Source organism: Neolamprologus brichardi, chromosome 1, assembly GCF_056152115.1.
Source record: "Neolamprologus brichardi isolate AB-2024 chromosome 1, ASM5615211v1, whole genome shotgun sequence".
Taxonomy (NCBI): domain Eukaryota; kingdom Metazoa; phylum Chordata; class Actinopteri; order Cichliformes; family Cichlidae; genus Neolamprologus; species Neolamprologus brichardi.
In genome coordinates, this window is record NC_142104.1 from 25,820,198 (window position 1) to 25,836,988 (window position 16,791).

Consider the following 16,791-nt stretch of genomic DNA (forward strand, 5'->3'; position numbering starts at 1 on the left):
GCAGGCTGTGAGTCAGAGCCTTCCTTAGACTCCATCATCCTCGCAGCATTTTTAGGAAACAGAGATATCCATTACATCCTCTTTCTCACCCCCCACCCCCCTCCACCCTTCTTCTTCTCCCTGCCCTCCTTCTCGTTCTATTTCCAGCTCAGTTTTGAACAGAAAGTTCGATTGATAAAGCGTAGAATCTATAAGCGCACGCACAGAGGTGAAGGGTTATTGAATATTCTGAAGACGAACTATTAAAAATGCATATTATCTCATTATTCCTGCTGCCAAATAACTCGAAACTGTATATGCCAGAAGATGGAAAATGGCTCTCCTTGTCTTCTTTTCTTGACCTGACAGAGGGCGCATGAAGAGGAGACAAGGGAGGGAGCAGAATGGTCTTTTAAAAACTGCTTCACTGCACTAATGTTCCTGAAACCTGAGCTCTTATTGGATCTGAAGGGCATTATAAGACAAGGCATCCTCCACCCTCTACCCCTGTTTAAAGGTGAGTGTATTACTGACTTCCTCACAGCAGCAGTTGGTGAGAACGCGCTGTTTATTGGTGATGTCACGTTATTTTCTTTTGTAAAAACAGCCACTGAGAGGGCTGGTGAAATAATGTTCAGAAAAGACATTTGTCAGCACTTACCCTCCCCCTGCGCCTCACTCTTACCACACACACACACATTCACATATTCTCTCTCTCACATGTGCACATACACACACACCAGGAGGCCTTATTAATTATTTGTAGCCACTTGACTTCATATTGTGCTTCCAGTGGCTTGGTCAAAGATTATAATTACCACTTCCCTGTTTGTATCATTTTCCATCTCCTGTGCTTTTAGTGCAGTATTACTTCTCTTGTCCCCCTCTCTCTCCCTCTCTTCCTCCCTCTCTCCCCGTATACACAAGACCAAAAGTGCAGGCACATCATTTATTGATAAGACAAAAAGAATGTAATGAAATTATCAATGTTCTTGAATTAATTATGAACATGATTAAGAAAGCTAAAATCTCAGGAGCCAGTCTCTCATTACCCATTCACTCTTAGGGATTGCTTTCATTCAGGGAAGGAGAGGCGAAAAAGCCTTCCAGCAGAGCCCACTCCAGCTCAGCTCTTCTCCCCGTGTGCCTGTCCCCTTGTCTCTGCTTGCCAGGCCAGTTGACCATCCCTCCGACAAACTAGCCACCGGCCCGCCTGGACGGCTCTCTCGCGCCCAGGCTTGTTACTGTGAGGTAGTCAGACGCAGCTAGCTGCCTCGTGGCCTCTGACATTTGCGTGGAAAAAAAAAAACGAGGATGTGCTCAACTTTCCTCTCCTACACCTGCGATCGCGCTCTGGGGTCTCAAGGTAAGTGAAACTTTTGTCATTAGACTTAAACAGTTTAAGTTATCAGTTGTAGCTGTGTTTTCCACACGTCTATGTGTCTGTTAACTGCTACAAGAAATAACTTTCACTATATCATATCAGTGAGAGTGAGTGCTTTCTTCATCTTATTTTACAGGGAAAATTAGAACAACATAACTATATTGCTAACTAAGAAAATACATTATGCTTTACTTTCAGCAGACTTTCAGCAGCTTGACTAGAAAAACAGAATTTGTGGTAAATCATCACCTCTGTAAGACGATGGTAAAATAGACATTATAATGCATATTGGATATTACAAGTGAAATTAAGAATCTTTTACTTATGCAGTCCGTTCATTTGATTCTGTTTGATTTTGTCACACCAGTGTTACAGTGGCAGTCTGTAACTCCTTCTGCAGTGATTTAATTTAAGAGCTGTCTATTTCCACCGTGCAGTTTATGGTTGATATGAAGTGAACCGCTCTACCTCTATCACACAACTACGCGCCCGAATAAATATGACATCCTGGTGACTAAAACAAAATGTAGTACGTGTAATTTTTACCTTTTAAATAATCAAATGTATTTGCAATGATGCATCTGTGATTATGTTTGTAGACCATGCCCACTTTGTATCAATGAGTGTAATTTCTCATGATGTTTAACTCATTTCAGCAGCTATTTATCCATTTATATTCAGTGAGAGCAACAGAAATGCTCAGCGAGAGCTACGTATATTTGGTTCGCTCGAGCTTTCTTTTGCTCTGTCACACGGGACAGTATATGGGGCAATACTCCCCAAAGTATTGGGAGTTTCAAACAAAGTCTCTCTTTTCTAACTGTCTTTCTAGCTTTCACTACATGTGCACACTCTTACACACTCTCAACTACAACCCTGCACACACACACACACACACTTAACCATACTGTAGATATAGAAATATAAACCTAAGCCTTTTTTTTACTCACACCACAGTCCAAATAGAAATGAGACAAACCTACACATGGAAACACCACAGTATATTCACACTAATGTGCACACAGCTTATTCATCTCACAATGATTCGTGTTATTTTATAACACTCTGAAGTTAACCATTAAGTGATAACCAATTTAAGGTGAAATACAAGAGATATTCAGGCTTATACTTTTTACTGACAGCGAGAGCTTTGTGGGAAATTTAAAAAAAAATCCTAAAGTGAGATATGTAGAGCATTCCTTTTTTCTTTCTCAAGAATTATTATTATTCTTGACTTCTCTGTCAGAATTAAAAAAAAAAAAAAGACCCACTTGAAGGAAACAAAAACAAGAGAGAAAAGGAGAGACATCTTCGGGGTTAATGGCATTCCTCCTGTCCTAGCGATTGATCCAAGTATTGGATCGCCCATAAAGCTGCAGTTACTGGATATTACCCGCTATCGGCCTGCAGTGATGGCCTGGATAAGAAGTGCTTACCAAAGAGGATGCTCCTTCAGGGCAGATACAGTTTCCCAGTCCTATGGGAACAACAACCACATGCCTGCTGCTTGCTCAGGAACTTTCTTCCTCATTGAGTAAATCCAGGGCTCTTATCAAGTTACTGGCCTAGTGAACTGCTCAAAAAATGTTTAAACCTCCTTAAATTTTTGAGCCGTGTTGGGAAAGAGCAGTAATCAAAAGGCACCTGTGTTTCATAGATAAGGGTGTTGATTGTTTGGTTTGGTTTTTATGTTGGATGAAATGGGGGTTATCGCAGATTCAGATCTGAGCAGAATGCACTTTTGCTGATTTTTACTGGGTTCACTTGCAAAGTTGCTGAGTTACCCATAACAGAACTGTATGTACTTAAAAGAAGTTTACTTTGTTTCCACCAGACATCGTTAACCTCGTCTTTAGTAATTACTGCAGTTGGTTTAGAAAAAAAAACCCTAAAATGGGCTTCAAGAAGCTTGTCCTCTGACTAGTCCTGTCTGTTGTAGTCTTCCTCAAGACTTGTATTGTGAATAGCCGATTCCAAGTCTGTGCCAAGGTGGGCAGCACTACCCATGAGCATCTGCTGTATGTCTCTCTGTGGTATTACCCATGAAGCACCTGGCTCACACCACACACAAGCAACCAGAGCCCAGATGGCGGCTAAGCAGGCTAATTATTTCAACACAAAACTCCACTGTCCCACACCGGCACTGTGGAGCCGCTTTGGCATTCTGCATCTCTGTCTCTAGATCTGCTGAAGAGGATGTCTGCCATGGAACTATAAAGGTGTCAAGTGGGTAATAATAGTCATAGACAGGCCCCCACACAGTGCTTGGCATCCAGATGTAAGGTTGGTCATAAGTGGTCTCCTTTAGAGGAACAGAGGCATTTGGCAACGTTTGATAGTGCATTGTTTTTGCCCTCATTGCTCATTGATGCAAATTCACGCTCATAATATTCCAGAGTTGATAACAGCATAAGTTTTTGTCAGTCTTTTTTTTTTTTTAAATCCACTCATGAATATAAGCACCTGGAAAATGCTGACTCGGATTCCTAACAGTATTCGATCGCAGTGGAAGCAACAGTAGCCAATTGTTTCCCCTCAAAAACATGAGCACAATAAGAATCTCTATTGTTCTGTGTATTTTCTCTTCAGCCACGAAATAACTGTGACATTTCCTTCCGCCTCCCTGTTCATTCATTTATTTACGGTTATCCACTGTGTCCCCTGGTGGCCATAGAGAGGTGCTGTGACGTCTTTAGATGCCGACACCGACCCAAAATCATCCACTTACCTCCTCTGTAATGTTGCTGTATCATCTAGGACACACTGTGTCCTTGTTTCAATTACAGCAGCACTCCCAGCGCATGCACTACATCCTGTTTGTGTATGGCATGACAGGCTTAGCGCTGTCGATTCAATTTTCAAGAATCCACTGACACTTACAAGCTCTAAACTACTGCAGGTGTAGTGCACTGCAGGCTTTAACCAAATTACAGCTGGTCTGGTAATCAAGCTGTGTCAATGTCTTTATCTAACATCAGAGGCAGCAGTTTCGCTCTACATCCTCTCAGAGGTTGATGAAGTGTTGCCATTAGAGCGCATCTCCTGCCTCTTCAGCCACATCAGAGGAAGAATAGGTTGTGCTAGATAAAGCTGTCACTTAGAACAAGGTGCAGCGGCCACAGTGATAACCTACTGACTCCATCATTACAAACTCCACTAGTGGGAGGACGGCCAATATCTTTATCTACTGGTTCTTGTTGGAGAACTATATTGCTGCCTGTAGCCATTGTGTTTTGTATTTTATAGACATGAAGAATATGGATTGACATGCAAAATAAGTAAATCAGGAGAGCGGTTAAGCTACTAGGCATCCGCCACATGCTTCTCATCTCACATTATTTATTGGAAACATTAGAATTTCCTGCAAACTCTGTGCTGTGTGCTTTTTCTTATGTTTTGTAGTGTTTGAGAATTGAAATATTTATAAATGTTCAGCACAATAAAATATTTTACTATCTTCTTTAATGGCTAATACGATGTAGATATCTGGAGTTGGTTGTCAGAGAAGTCAGAACATTTACATTCAAATAAATACATTTATTGTGATGTCCAGCTACTAATTACAGTTTTTTACGTGGGAAGGAAATTGCTAAACTATTTTGTAGACTCAAACTCAGAGGCAAATTAGCTGAAGTAAAGCAATAAAGACTCTAATTTGTCCCAGTACAGTTCTATCTCATCCTTTCACCCCCCCTCCTCCTCTTTCCCTCTCCCTAAAGTGTATCCCATCTGCTTTGGGGACCTCTCGCCAGCATGCAAGAGCAGGATAAGCACACCATTTCCCTGTCAATACTTTGCTATTAGCCTCTGCAGATCCATATATCACTGAGCTGTAGGGTATGAGCTGGTGTAGGTTGTGTTCTTCTTATCTGAATGGCCAAGGCTGGGGTTCTCCTCTCTGCCCTGCACTTTGATTTATCCAGTCAGTAGGTTAATGAGAGATAGACGTTGGCCCTTTACTCTTACCCTGGGTGGTGGAGCGGCATGTACATGTAGACCGGTAGGATAGAGTAAGAAAGGCACCACATAATGTATTGTAAGAGAGTTTTCAATAGCAATTGAACAGTGGCAAGAAAATGTATGTTAATCCTTGGAAATAGCTAGTTTTCTAATTTAACTTTTGTTCAGATTAGACCAGTTTTACTTTAATCTTAATAGCACACAAAGGCAAACATGATGTGTATCACTTGTAATGCTTATTGAAAAATTAAGTAAATTGCAAGAATCTGTGACTCAGATGTGTATTTTCCTTATAGCGCTATCTCATTTCTGCCATATTTAAAAGTTATTCTTTGCCGTTAGCCTGTGCTGCTTCTTTATCTTTAGTTTTAGTCTCACTGAGCATGCTGATATTTAATTCATTTGGACTTGTTCAAGTCCAAGATCCAAACATTTAACCTTTTTTTTTTTTATTTAACAAAAGACTAAAGACTAAAAAAGACTAAATCAAGAGAAAAATAAATGCTTTTTGCGTTTATTTGTTTGCTTTTTGTTTTGTTTTTTTATGTACCATTTGTATTAACAGTTGGTTGGCTGGTTTGTTTGTTTGTTCATTCATTGGTTGATTGGTTTGTTGGGGGTTTTGTGTCATTGGTCCAGTTGTTTGTTCATTTGTTCATTCGTTTGTCTGAATGGTCTAAAGTGGAATTTGGTGAATAGCTAAGTGTACAAGTCAACTATGATATTTGTGCTGACAACCATGATGGTACCTGCTCACTTTAAATGCTGAAAAGAGTTAATGCAAACTATATCTATATAATGTAATAACTATATATGTTGTTTCGACAGCAGATATTGGGGCTGACAAGAGTCTGATCTATGGTGTAATTACAAGCCTCCTGCAGAGAAAGGAAAATTATGGGTCTCATGACAACACCGTCTGTGGCAGCTTACACCTTAACTTAAACGCTATATTTATTCATATTCATGGACAAGATGAGTATGATAAGTAGTGCCAACCCTAAAATGAGATATGTTGCCTTTCAACACTTCCCTAGATATGTGAGTTGCATTGCCTGTTACATCAGTGAGTTTATGACCTGCAGATATTTGGCCTCAATCCAGTAAGAAACTGCCTAATGAGCAAGCTGTGTCAGTGTCTCTTACAGCTCCCTCTCAGCAGTCTGCCTGTACAGTTTGTAGTGTGTGTGTGTGTGTGTGTGTGTGTGTGTGTGTGTGTGTGTGTGTGTTTAAAAACAAGTGAAATTCTCTATGTTGAAGGCATTTAGCTGTGGGATAGAGGAGGAACTCAGGAACACACACACACAAGCACAACAGGGGAAGACAAACCACTGCCAGATAAATGTCCTACTTAACTATTACAGAACATTTGAACAAGAAGACAGAACCCACCCCACCCCACCCCAACACACACACACACACACACACACACACACACACACACACACACACACACACACACACCTTACATGAAAATATTCAGCATATGGTAGTATGCTTCTAGCTTGTTTCCCAAGGCCAGTTTCCCAGCTGGCTCCCTGAGAGAACAGAAAAAAGAGGGGGAGAGAAACAAGGGCTCAAAAAATACAGGACAAGTGAAAGAAAAAGAAACAAAGGAGATGTACAAAAATAAGAAGAGCAAGAATGAAAAATACGGGGGAAATGAGAAAAAGTAGCTGAAGGACTTGCATGTGCCTCCCATCCCTACTCAGCCTCTGACAGATGTATCACAGGTTCAGACTGTTAAGTACCTGATAATTGGTTTGCCTGTGAGGCATTAGTCATTACGGTTCTGTAGCAACTAACAAGGCCCTATAGGGGATGACAGCTTTTCTCTGTGATTTATACAAGGTCTGAGAAAAGTGGTCCTACACCCTCCCAGACCTTTTTTTTAAAACAGCATCAGAAGATCCCGAAAGAACTTCTAGTGTAAGAACTGTAAATGACTGCCAGCATATTGTTGCACTTCAACTGCCAATATTGATCCTATGAAACAGCAGTTTACTCCAAAAGCTGTGGGTTATAAAATGTGGCTCAAACTGCATTTGCACACATTTTGAAGGCCTGGACGTGCTGTATTATTCCTACTCGTCAGTGGATTGATTTGAAATGAATCGTTCGAGTTCAGGTCTTTGTAATGACCAATCCACAGGTATCTTAGTCACAGTTTGTTTAGAGTGGCACACAGGAGACAAGCGTAATATAGGTATGCTCAGTAATGCTGTTGACATCAAACACGTCTCATTAATAAATCAGGGAATCGTTTCAAGTCTGTCTCGCTGTTCTCGACTGTCAGCTTCAGACTTTGATAAGACCAGAGTAAGCACCGTGTTTAGTTTGAAGTTGTTCACATAAGCGGTGATGTTTTTGGTTTTCCCTGTTGCTAGGCGCCAGGCAGTTTTGTGACCTCATAGGCGATGTCACCAATCTCCACGTTGCCTAGCAATCCGTGTAGAGCGTCATTATCTGTGATCTCACAGTTCAGATAAGAGTCAGCAGTTCAGATAGCATAGTTTATAAGTAAGCCTCTAAAAGTAAAGAGCACTAGATGTGATGTCAGATCACACCAGAGTTTAACTGCTAACAGTGACATCTGCCTTTGCTCGTACTAACTTGCCTTTAGTAAAAGTAGTGCGCTAAGATTTAAACCATAGAAACACATATAATAGTGCAAGGGAAATCATTTCAACAGAATCGATCGTTATCTTCTGTCTGGAAGAGAAAGATTTTTAGGCAGTTTAACATAAAAGACTAGAAACAATTGTAGGAATCACATTATTACAAGAGGAAATAGTCTTCTTAGATCAAGGAAACTAAATTAAAAACCTTCATCTCACCCCTGACATTTAAAAAGCCCATATAAAATCTAATAAACACATTTTCTTTACTATTTTGTTCTAAACCAATATTCCTTTTTGCCATCACTGTTCTAGATAAGAAAAATGACAATGTTGTATAAAATATTTTTAAAAAAGACTTTTCTCTGATGAAAGTACTGTATCTGATATATATTTTGTGACTTTGTAAAAGCATTCTACACAAAATTTCACAAGATAGATGTTATTACTTTCTTACAGCCTATGATATATGTTCCTGTTGTAAGAAGAAACCCTTTCTGGACTGATTCTCATGATCGAATGGCCCCGTGCACGTCTCCATTATTATCATGGTTGTGCTGCATTGCACTTTAACGAACAATAACAATAATAATAGCAAAGCCACCTTGCAATCTGTCTTGAAAGGGTTAACGTGACTCGCACGTGCCGCCGCCTCAACATCCATCATGGTTCTATGTAACCAAATCATAGCTTCAATCACAAGGAAGATTAGATAGTAGTCTATTAATCTCCCATATTAAGCAGATCCATTTGTGAAAGCAAACGGCCCAGAGAGGCCATCCTTTCACTTGTTGTCTCTAAATCTGATTAGCAAGTATAACGACATGTTGCTGAGGGTCACAGGAGATATAGATTGGTCCTGCCTGCATCTTACGGGGTTGTGTGTTGGAAGAATGAACAATTTTATGTTCAAGGGCTCTTGGGATTCCTGTTGTAGACAGCATTGTATAATGGTGCTGTTTTTTTTGGGGGGGGGTGTCATTTTGAGCAGTGTAGTATGTTTTTTGGTGAATCATTTTCAATAGGTTTGTCAGTCTTTCTAAACTCTCAGATACTTTGAAATAAAATGCAAATATTTGTTCACATCTTGGTACTTCCTGAGAGAAGACTAAGAGAGAAGACGTGTTTGATTAATAAACAAACAGCGCATATTTCCAGCATTGTCTGGACAGACTGGCTTTCCAGCTGGAGGTCTAAATAAAAGAGCAGAAGTCTGGCGTGTGAATCTGTGCTTCGACGATAAATACTTCTGTCCTTTCACAAACACCTGCTATAGTGTGAGCGCTGTGGTACAGCAGCGCAAGAAGTCACTTGTTTAATTAGAGGCATGGAGCCATACCAAAGCATACTTTACTAAGTACAAAACATTTCAAGACCACAGAAGTCCATAAAGTACACTTCATTTTCAAAGTTAAATTGTCATACCGACTTCATAATAGTGCTACAGTAGAGCTCCTGAGGAGACATAGATTGCTGTATGTTTGATCTATGACCCTTTCAGAGGTCATAGTGTTAGTAATAACCACAATGAGGAACATGTAATGATGTCATTGGTCTTTATTTAGCCTGCTTCCCTCTGCACACACTGGAAGAGGGCTAGCAGAGTCTGTGTCTGTCAGGTATCTGGTTTCTCCTACTGTCTTGGCTGGGACGAGGAGGAGGAGGAGGAGGAGGAAGAAGAGGAGGAATATCCGGTTACAGCGGGGAGCAGCGAGCATGGGGACAGATCTGTTTACTTGGGGAAGTTAATTGATTGGGTGGAAAGGTGGTGAGGGGAGAGAGGAGGAAAAGTAGTTGAAGGGGCAAGGATTAGGACGATATTGATCATGTGACCGCTCCTGCCATAACCTCCAATATGCTTGTGTGCTTTTTATTGCACTGTAATGTCAAATGAGATTGTTTCTTGTAAAAACAGGACAGAAAAACAACATGTGCTCAATGAGGAGGGCAAGGCAAGACAGTGGATCATTGATGTGAGGATCACTCATTAAAAGATCAATTTTTATTTTTTTCATTACTACTTTGGCCTAAACAAAGGGTATGTCACAGAAAATATCCATGTATACCAACTCAACAGCTCAGTAATATCTATATTTAAAATCATTAATAATACACACACATATCTGAGATAAAGGCAGAGAGCTTGTGTATTACCTTGGAGCATGTAATAGTTTTATTGTATGCAAGCTGCTTGAGCTGCAGTTAGTGTAATGTATATTAGCTTTCTTATTAGCTTTATTAGTGTTTGTTTTGAAAATCAGTCTTTATTACTCTTAGGAAATGTTTTTGTTGTCTTTTATGAACATGGAGCACTAGGCAGAGTGCTAAGAAGACAAACAAATATAAGCACGGTCATGCGCATTGTGTCCGTCAGGGGAAATAGAGAATGAGATGGTGAACTGCTGCCTGCATGCCATCCACTTTGTACTGGATAGACCGCATTAATTATTTAACAGCAAGGCTGCTAGCTATTATTACAGAAAAACAGTGGACTGCATCTGGACCCTTTCCTGACGTTTCTATGTCAAATACACACCTTGCCCTTGTGGGCACACCAAACCGCTGTGGAGCATGCATCTTAAAACAAGGGCATGTACGAGGCATGGCGCAAAACTCGCTGTCTGCTTTGTTAACAGTTTAATCACATGAGGTGCAGTATGTCTGAATGAGACAGTAAAAGCGAAGCACTTTGTGGTGTGAGGGCCCCACCGCTACAGAAATATGCATGCCTCTGTGAAGGGTGCTCACCTGTGTTTTTGCATGTCTAAGTATGAGTGAGCCAGACAGGTGTACAACAAACGCCTGTTTAAAAGAAGCAGGAGAACTGATTGGGGCGGGGGGGAAGCTGCACGGATTTGTTTGCCATGACTGTACAGGCTCCTTACGATCAGTCCGTCCTGCCTAGATGGGCATTTCTGTTATTCACTCAGAGGTTATGGTTTTAGATTGAGGGCAAAGCTTTCCAGCCTCCGGACTGTTTTGAAGGAATCCATTGTCAATAGAGATGCAGTGGGGCTAGGATTGTTTGCAGAGTTAATAGTAGTTTGATGATGTCTTTCTCAGTGACCTGAAGAGAAATTGACCCCTGTTGTGTGAGTATTTCTAAAATGTCACCCGCACAATTATGGTTGGAGTGTCCCTGGGCTGTTGTATGTAGGGCTTGTTTTATCTGAGACTGAGTCGTCCTCACAAAAATACACACACACACACACACACACACACACACAAAAGTCCTGCTGCAGTTTAATTTGCTGACCCATACCTCTACATCTTCTGAAAACGTGTTCCTTGAATGTCAGTAGAAATTAGGTTCCCCGTGGTGAGGATGAAATAATTTATTCATCATCAGTGACTTAAAGTGTTTCAACACGAACCTTTTACAGATACAGTACGTATTGGTTCTTTTTAACCACAGCAAAGTGGGATATTTTCAGCTGTGGAGTTGTATGGATACATTTGTTCATTGTACAAAAAAAAAAAATTTAAAAGGTCTCAGTTGCATTTACACATGCAGACACAGAAAAGGAAGAGATGATGTAGATATCGACAGAGGTGTCCATGACAGGGTAGAATTGCATTCATCAGTCGCTGCTGTTACTCCCGCTCGTATGTCTTGGAAGCAGCTCGTTTAAAACCTTTTTTGCTGACTTGTAAAGTTAAACTAATTTAATCCTCATGTTGTTGTTAATTAATACAGCCAGGGAAGAAAGACGAAAAAATAAAACAGAGGTTAAGGAAAAGAGAAAGAAGGGGGACAGAGGGAAGAAAGCAAATCCTCTAGAGAGATGTATAATTCATGCTCACGACTGTGGGAGAGATTTTGTATGTGTGTGTGTGTGTGTGGTTCCTTCTGTTCTGAACAGTGTTTTATACTGTAGGGTGATCACTGTGTATTTGCTCAATCTCTGTCCCCGTGTCTTTGGGGTTTGGATAACCAGTACACTGAACTGAGCGCAGGCCGAGACCTGAGTAAGTCACGGTTTCTCTCTTTCTGCATCTTGATTTAAACTGTGACTTCCTCTGTGTGCATGCAATGTTCACTCTAATAGGCAGGGTTAGCAGTGATTCTACGCACCCATCATTTTTCAGTTTTATTTCATTCAGTTTTTTTTATTCGGTATGTTAGAGCTATCTTTTTTTAAATCCCTGGAAAATTATTTATGAGAGGCAATAATAGTGAATCATCGTGCATGAATACTTTTGGGAATTAGCATGCATGCAAATTTTTTCTTTTATTGGTTAACTCAGTATTATTATTATTATTATTATTATTATTATTATTATTATTATTATATGTACTTACTTACTTATTATACTGTTACTTTATTCTGATGTCACAGATTTTAGATGTTACTGTTTAAATTTACTTTGAGTAAATTTAAAGTAACTTGCACATTAGGACTTACTGTTAGCCTCCAGCTCAAGGTAGGAACAAACATCACTCTCTTATTTAAAAGGGGGAGATTAGTTTGATTACACAGGAATGAAGACACACCTAAGTAACTGTGGACATTGAACCTTTGGGTTGTGTTCAGAGACGTGTGATCTTTCTTTCAAGGTTTTTCCGCCAGCTGCTTTGTGTGATCAGTAGCTAAACGAGTGAAAGCTGAGCTCCAAAGAAACTGACGGAATTAACTTTTTTAAGTTTGGATGTAGCGGCTGTTACGATGTGGAGAACAAACTTTAGGGCGCGGCTGCAGTCTTCACCTCATCATAAATTATAAAAGTAGAGGATTCCCATGCGTGTGAAATGGCTTTGTTCACAGTTTGTGTCACATCAGTGCATGTTCAACTAGGCAAAACAAAAGCTTTTCAATATTTTAGTGCACAGGGACCGACAGAGTGAAGAGAGACATTATTGTACTGCTGTTCCTGCCTGTCTCGTCCTTTCCTATCTGGCGTCCTGTCCTCTCCCATCCTCTGAAGTACTCTCCTCTTCTCTAAGATTACAGCACCCCCTCTCCATGTCAGACTAACTTTTGCACAGCAAGTATTGACTCACATCCATCCCTCTTCCTCATTTATCATTGCTCCCCATCTGCCCTATGTCATAAGCACCATAAGCTTCAGTGTACAGCCTTTTTTTTTCTTGTGCAGTCAACTGACTTTGAAGCGTGTTAATCAAATTTCCTACAGGTACATCAAGATTTTGGGTCTCAGAGGTCCAGTAAAAATGCAGAACTGTAAAAATGATCAACAGGGGAGGGGCTATTGAACAGATGTGGAAACAGAGATTCTGAGAGTAGATTACAGAATAAGAGAACAGCTTCCCTTCACATTTATTTATATTTCATTCGTATTTGCAGTTAAGCGAGTGGGCTTTCCATCAGATCGCCAAAGTATTTTTGGTATACTTTCATTGAGTCCATCAGGGGGAAGGTTTCTACATCTCCCCACGATCCACTTTGTGTGCTTGTCCAAGGATTTGCCTGATTAGGCGCTGCCTAATTAGGTCTGACTAGGCAAGCTTTTTAGTCACATGCCATCACGCATGAGATATGATTAAAAGATAGATGGGCAGGACATTAACTGTCAACATGGAGGAACACTGCTGGTGGGACTTTCACTTCTTGGTAGTAGTGAACTCCACCCTGCTTGTCCTGATGGGAGAAAACATTGAAGCAATATTTAATTGTTTGTTTTTTGCAAAAGAGTGCAGTTGATCCTTTTGTTAAAGCAATGTCACACCTAAGGATGACAAACTGAGATTCCTTTAAATGCCTCAAAAGGCCAAGTGGGCGTCATCTTTTGATTGTGGTTTACATTTTTCTGTGTATTACTGGTTAAATATATTTCAATGACACAGTACTAGGCAAGCGTTAAGCAAACTCCTCATTTATTTATGTATTTTTTATTTAATTCAACAACATAATTTTTAGGAAATATCTACAGAAGCATTTTATCAAAGTGTACCATGAAGCAAGTCATCACAGATGCAGAGGAGCAAAGAGGGGCTCTTCAGTTCTTATGAATTAGGTCTTCCCACCGGTTGAATCTTTTCCCCCTCTGATGCAGCAACACTGCACAAAGCTGGAAAAGCAGCTAGAGCAGAGACACAGATAAGTGACAAAACAGCCGAGCGCTCAGATATTAATCGAGACATTTTAACTTTGTCATGAGAACATTTGCAAGCTGCAAGGCGCTCTGCTGATGTTTAGCCTGAGGCTGTGACAGACAGGAGGGGATGTTATGCTATCACAGCGTTTGATCACCGGCATCACGGGAACACAGGTATCAGAGAGAGACTCGTATCTCTCACAGCTGTTCAGATTCTGTCGTGGGGCTTGTTTAGATATTGGTGTAAATGGGATGAGGAAGATTTAACTTTGAAGATATGAGATTAATTTTTTTTCTTCCCCCTTCTGATCTTTTTCAAAAGCTGTGCGCTGTGAGTCTGAGCTTTTTTTTTTTGCTTTTTTTAAATGAAATAAATGGTTGAGGCAAATAAATTTGCATGACTCAACAGAAAAAATATTTTCCAGAGCTCTGTGTGTTAATAGGCTTCACAGTACAATTACTTGGCCTGTACATAATGGAAGTGCAATCAATGTATGGATCCTGCCCCCTACTGTCAATGATGGAAATGGCATCTATAATCAATTAGTGGTGACTCAATGTTAGAGGGCTGCAGGCTAACAGCGATTAACAAAAACTTTCCTTTTTGGTGGGGAAGATTTGTTGTTCATTGCTTCCAATTATCTCACATGTTACAACACACTGGGATTTGCTTTCGATATTTTGTTGCTGGTTTATTTTCAGCATGTCTGCTTCATTGTTTCAAGGAGCACAAAGCGCAGATCATTTTCTTCAGTTGTAGTATTTTTATTATCAGCTCCTCGTTGTTATTTCCTCTTTCTCTCATAGAAACCCCCCCACCCTGGAACCAGTGCAGGCCTCATGTTATATGCAGGGAACACAGCAACCTCTTCTGGCCAAAAGTGAACGCAGCAGAGAGTCTGTGCTGAAGCCAGAGTATAACAAGTGAGTAACACCTATTATCACTGTTGACAGCGGTACTTGACAAAACTAGGTTTGCAGAAATTATGACGCCTCAGGAAATGAAGTGGCATTTTATTGTCAGTGCCACATTGTTGCCAAACAGTTAAGAGTTTGAAATGGAGCCACTGACTCTAACTGACATCTCATAGGAAATGTTAAAACCCCAGATGCCTGGAATCACATCTCAACAGATAACTGACTGGTAATTTGACTTGAGAAAAATCATATTATTGCCTGGGGAAGCATTAAAAAGTATTCCATGATCAATGTATCTGATTAGTTTGCTTTGACGGTACACTGGTGAGCTAATCAGGCCAAAGGGATCAATAGAGCACTTGACACTCTGTCTTTCATTCCTTCTGTCTTTGGATAACTACAATGTAAATGACTGGGTACTAAAGGAAACCCTACTGGGACGAATACTAAACTCTGCCTGTGCTGCATTGTGCACAGGGGAATCTCTGCAGACACTTAGCTGGTTCTTAATCAGTAGCGCGCAAAAAGTAGGTCCCTATTACACAGCCCTCTCTGAGTCTCTTATCATCATATTTGTCAGAGCTGCTTTATTCATTTCCAGATCAGTTTCCTCATACTGTAAACTTTCCAGCCTTCATTGCAAATCCTTGAGGTGCGATCCTTATTGTTCCTGATTGGCTCTGAACCTCTTTTTTCCCTCCTTTTCAGGCTCTGTGTTCCCGTTTCTTTCTCTGTGTCAGGCACTGAGAGCTATGAGGATACCAGATGCCGTCCCAGCCTATTTGTCTTATCCGTTTTCACAGACAAACTAATTGCTATACAAAAGGTGCTGGCGTGTCCTGTCGAGGACCCTTGTAAATGCTTTACATCCACCACTCCATTCTGCCTGCCAGTAAACTGGCTAATTATAAAAGGATCACAAAAGAGTGTGATTAGGGATACAGAAGAGGGGGAGGAGGTGCGGTCCCACACCAGTGTAAATGGAGCACCTGAAACTGTTAGCTTAACATTAATGAAACCTAATTTTTGAAGCCGCCCAAACAGAAACTTAAGAGGAGAAAATAAATGTTTTATTATTGTTGGAACATTGTTTGTTTAGAGGTTCTAGTGCCACCTGTTAATATAAGACACACGCACACACACAGGTAGAGCAGATCCTTTTTTTTTGTTTTCAAACACAGTGTAATAAATTATTTTAACTTAGTTTTTTTAATGATTTTTCCATCAGTTGAATAAAAAATTCTCAATAAAATGTCTTCAAATTCTTTGATTTTTTTCAGCAACTATTAAAAAAATATATACTGTATTAAGCAGATCTTATTATACTAAAAGCTGAAATATAGATGTACTCCATAACAAGTAAAAGTACTCATGATACAAAAATGTGTGTTACAGTATATAAAGTATATATATATGGATAGGTTTAACTAATGCATTAATGTGTAAGCAGTGATTTGCTGTTGTTTGTTGTTGGATCTTCTTTTATCCTGTTTCAGGTTTTATGAAGTGATGGTAAGTTTTGCTTGAAAAATTAACAATTAAAGAAATATGTGCATAAGAAATTTTGCATTTACAAAGCACTATTGGACAATCTTGTTGGCTCTTAATGTGCTTTTTTAAGCCCCCCCAAAAAAACAGCTGTGCACATAATATGCAGGAGCATTGAAGGCAGTCCAGTAAAATAACACTACTAACTTTGGCTTTAAAGAACAGATTGAAGAAGGATGTTAGGACTCACATGTCAGTAAAGTTCAGTGAATGTCTCGCATAGCTGTGCATCATCATCTGTCCACAGACAATGAGAAATAAACAAGAGCCTAAGCATTCTGCTCAAAACTGCCTTTGTGTTAGTTCCAGCGACTGTAGGTGCCTCCC

The 16,791-nt window shown here is 40.1% G+C and overlaps 1 long non-coding RNA gene across 1 annotated transcript; it reads left to right on the plus strand.

Annotated features, from left to right (window-relative positions):
* The first annotated feature begins 1,071 nt into the window (after positions 1–1,071).
* LOC118454353 (uncharacterized) lies at positions 1,072–16,085 on the plus strand. Its single transcript, XR_004843699.2, has 3 exons — positions 1,072–1,345; positions 14,806–14,922; positions 15,625–16,085. It is a non-coding gene; the product is annotated as an uncharacterized LOC118454353 (long non-coding RNA).
* Positions 16,086–16,791: the final 706 nt, after the last annotated feature.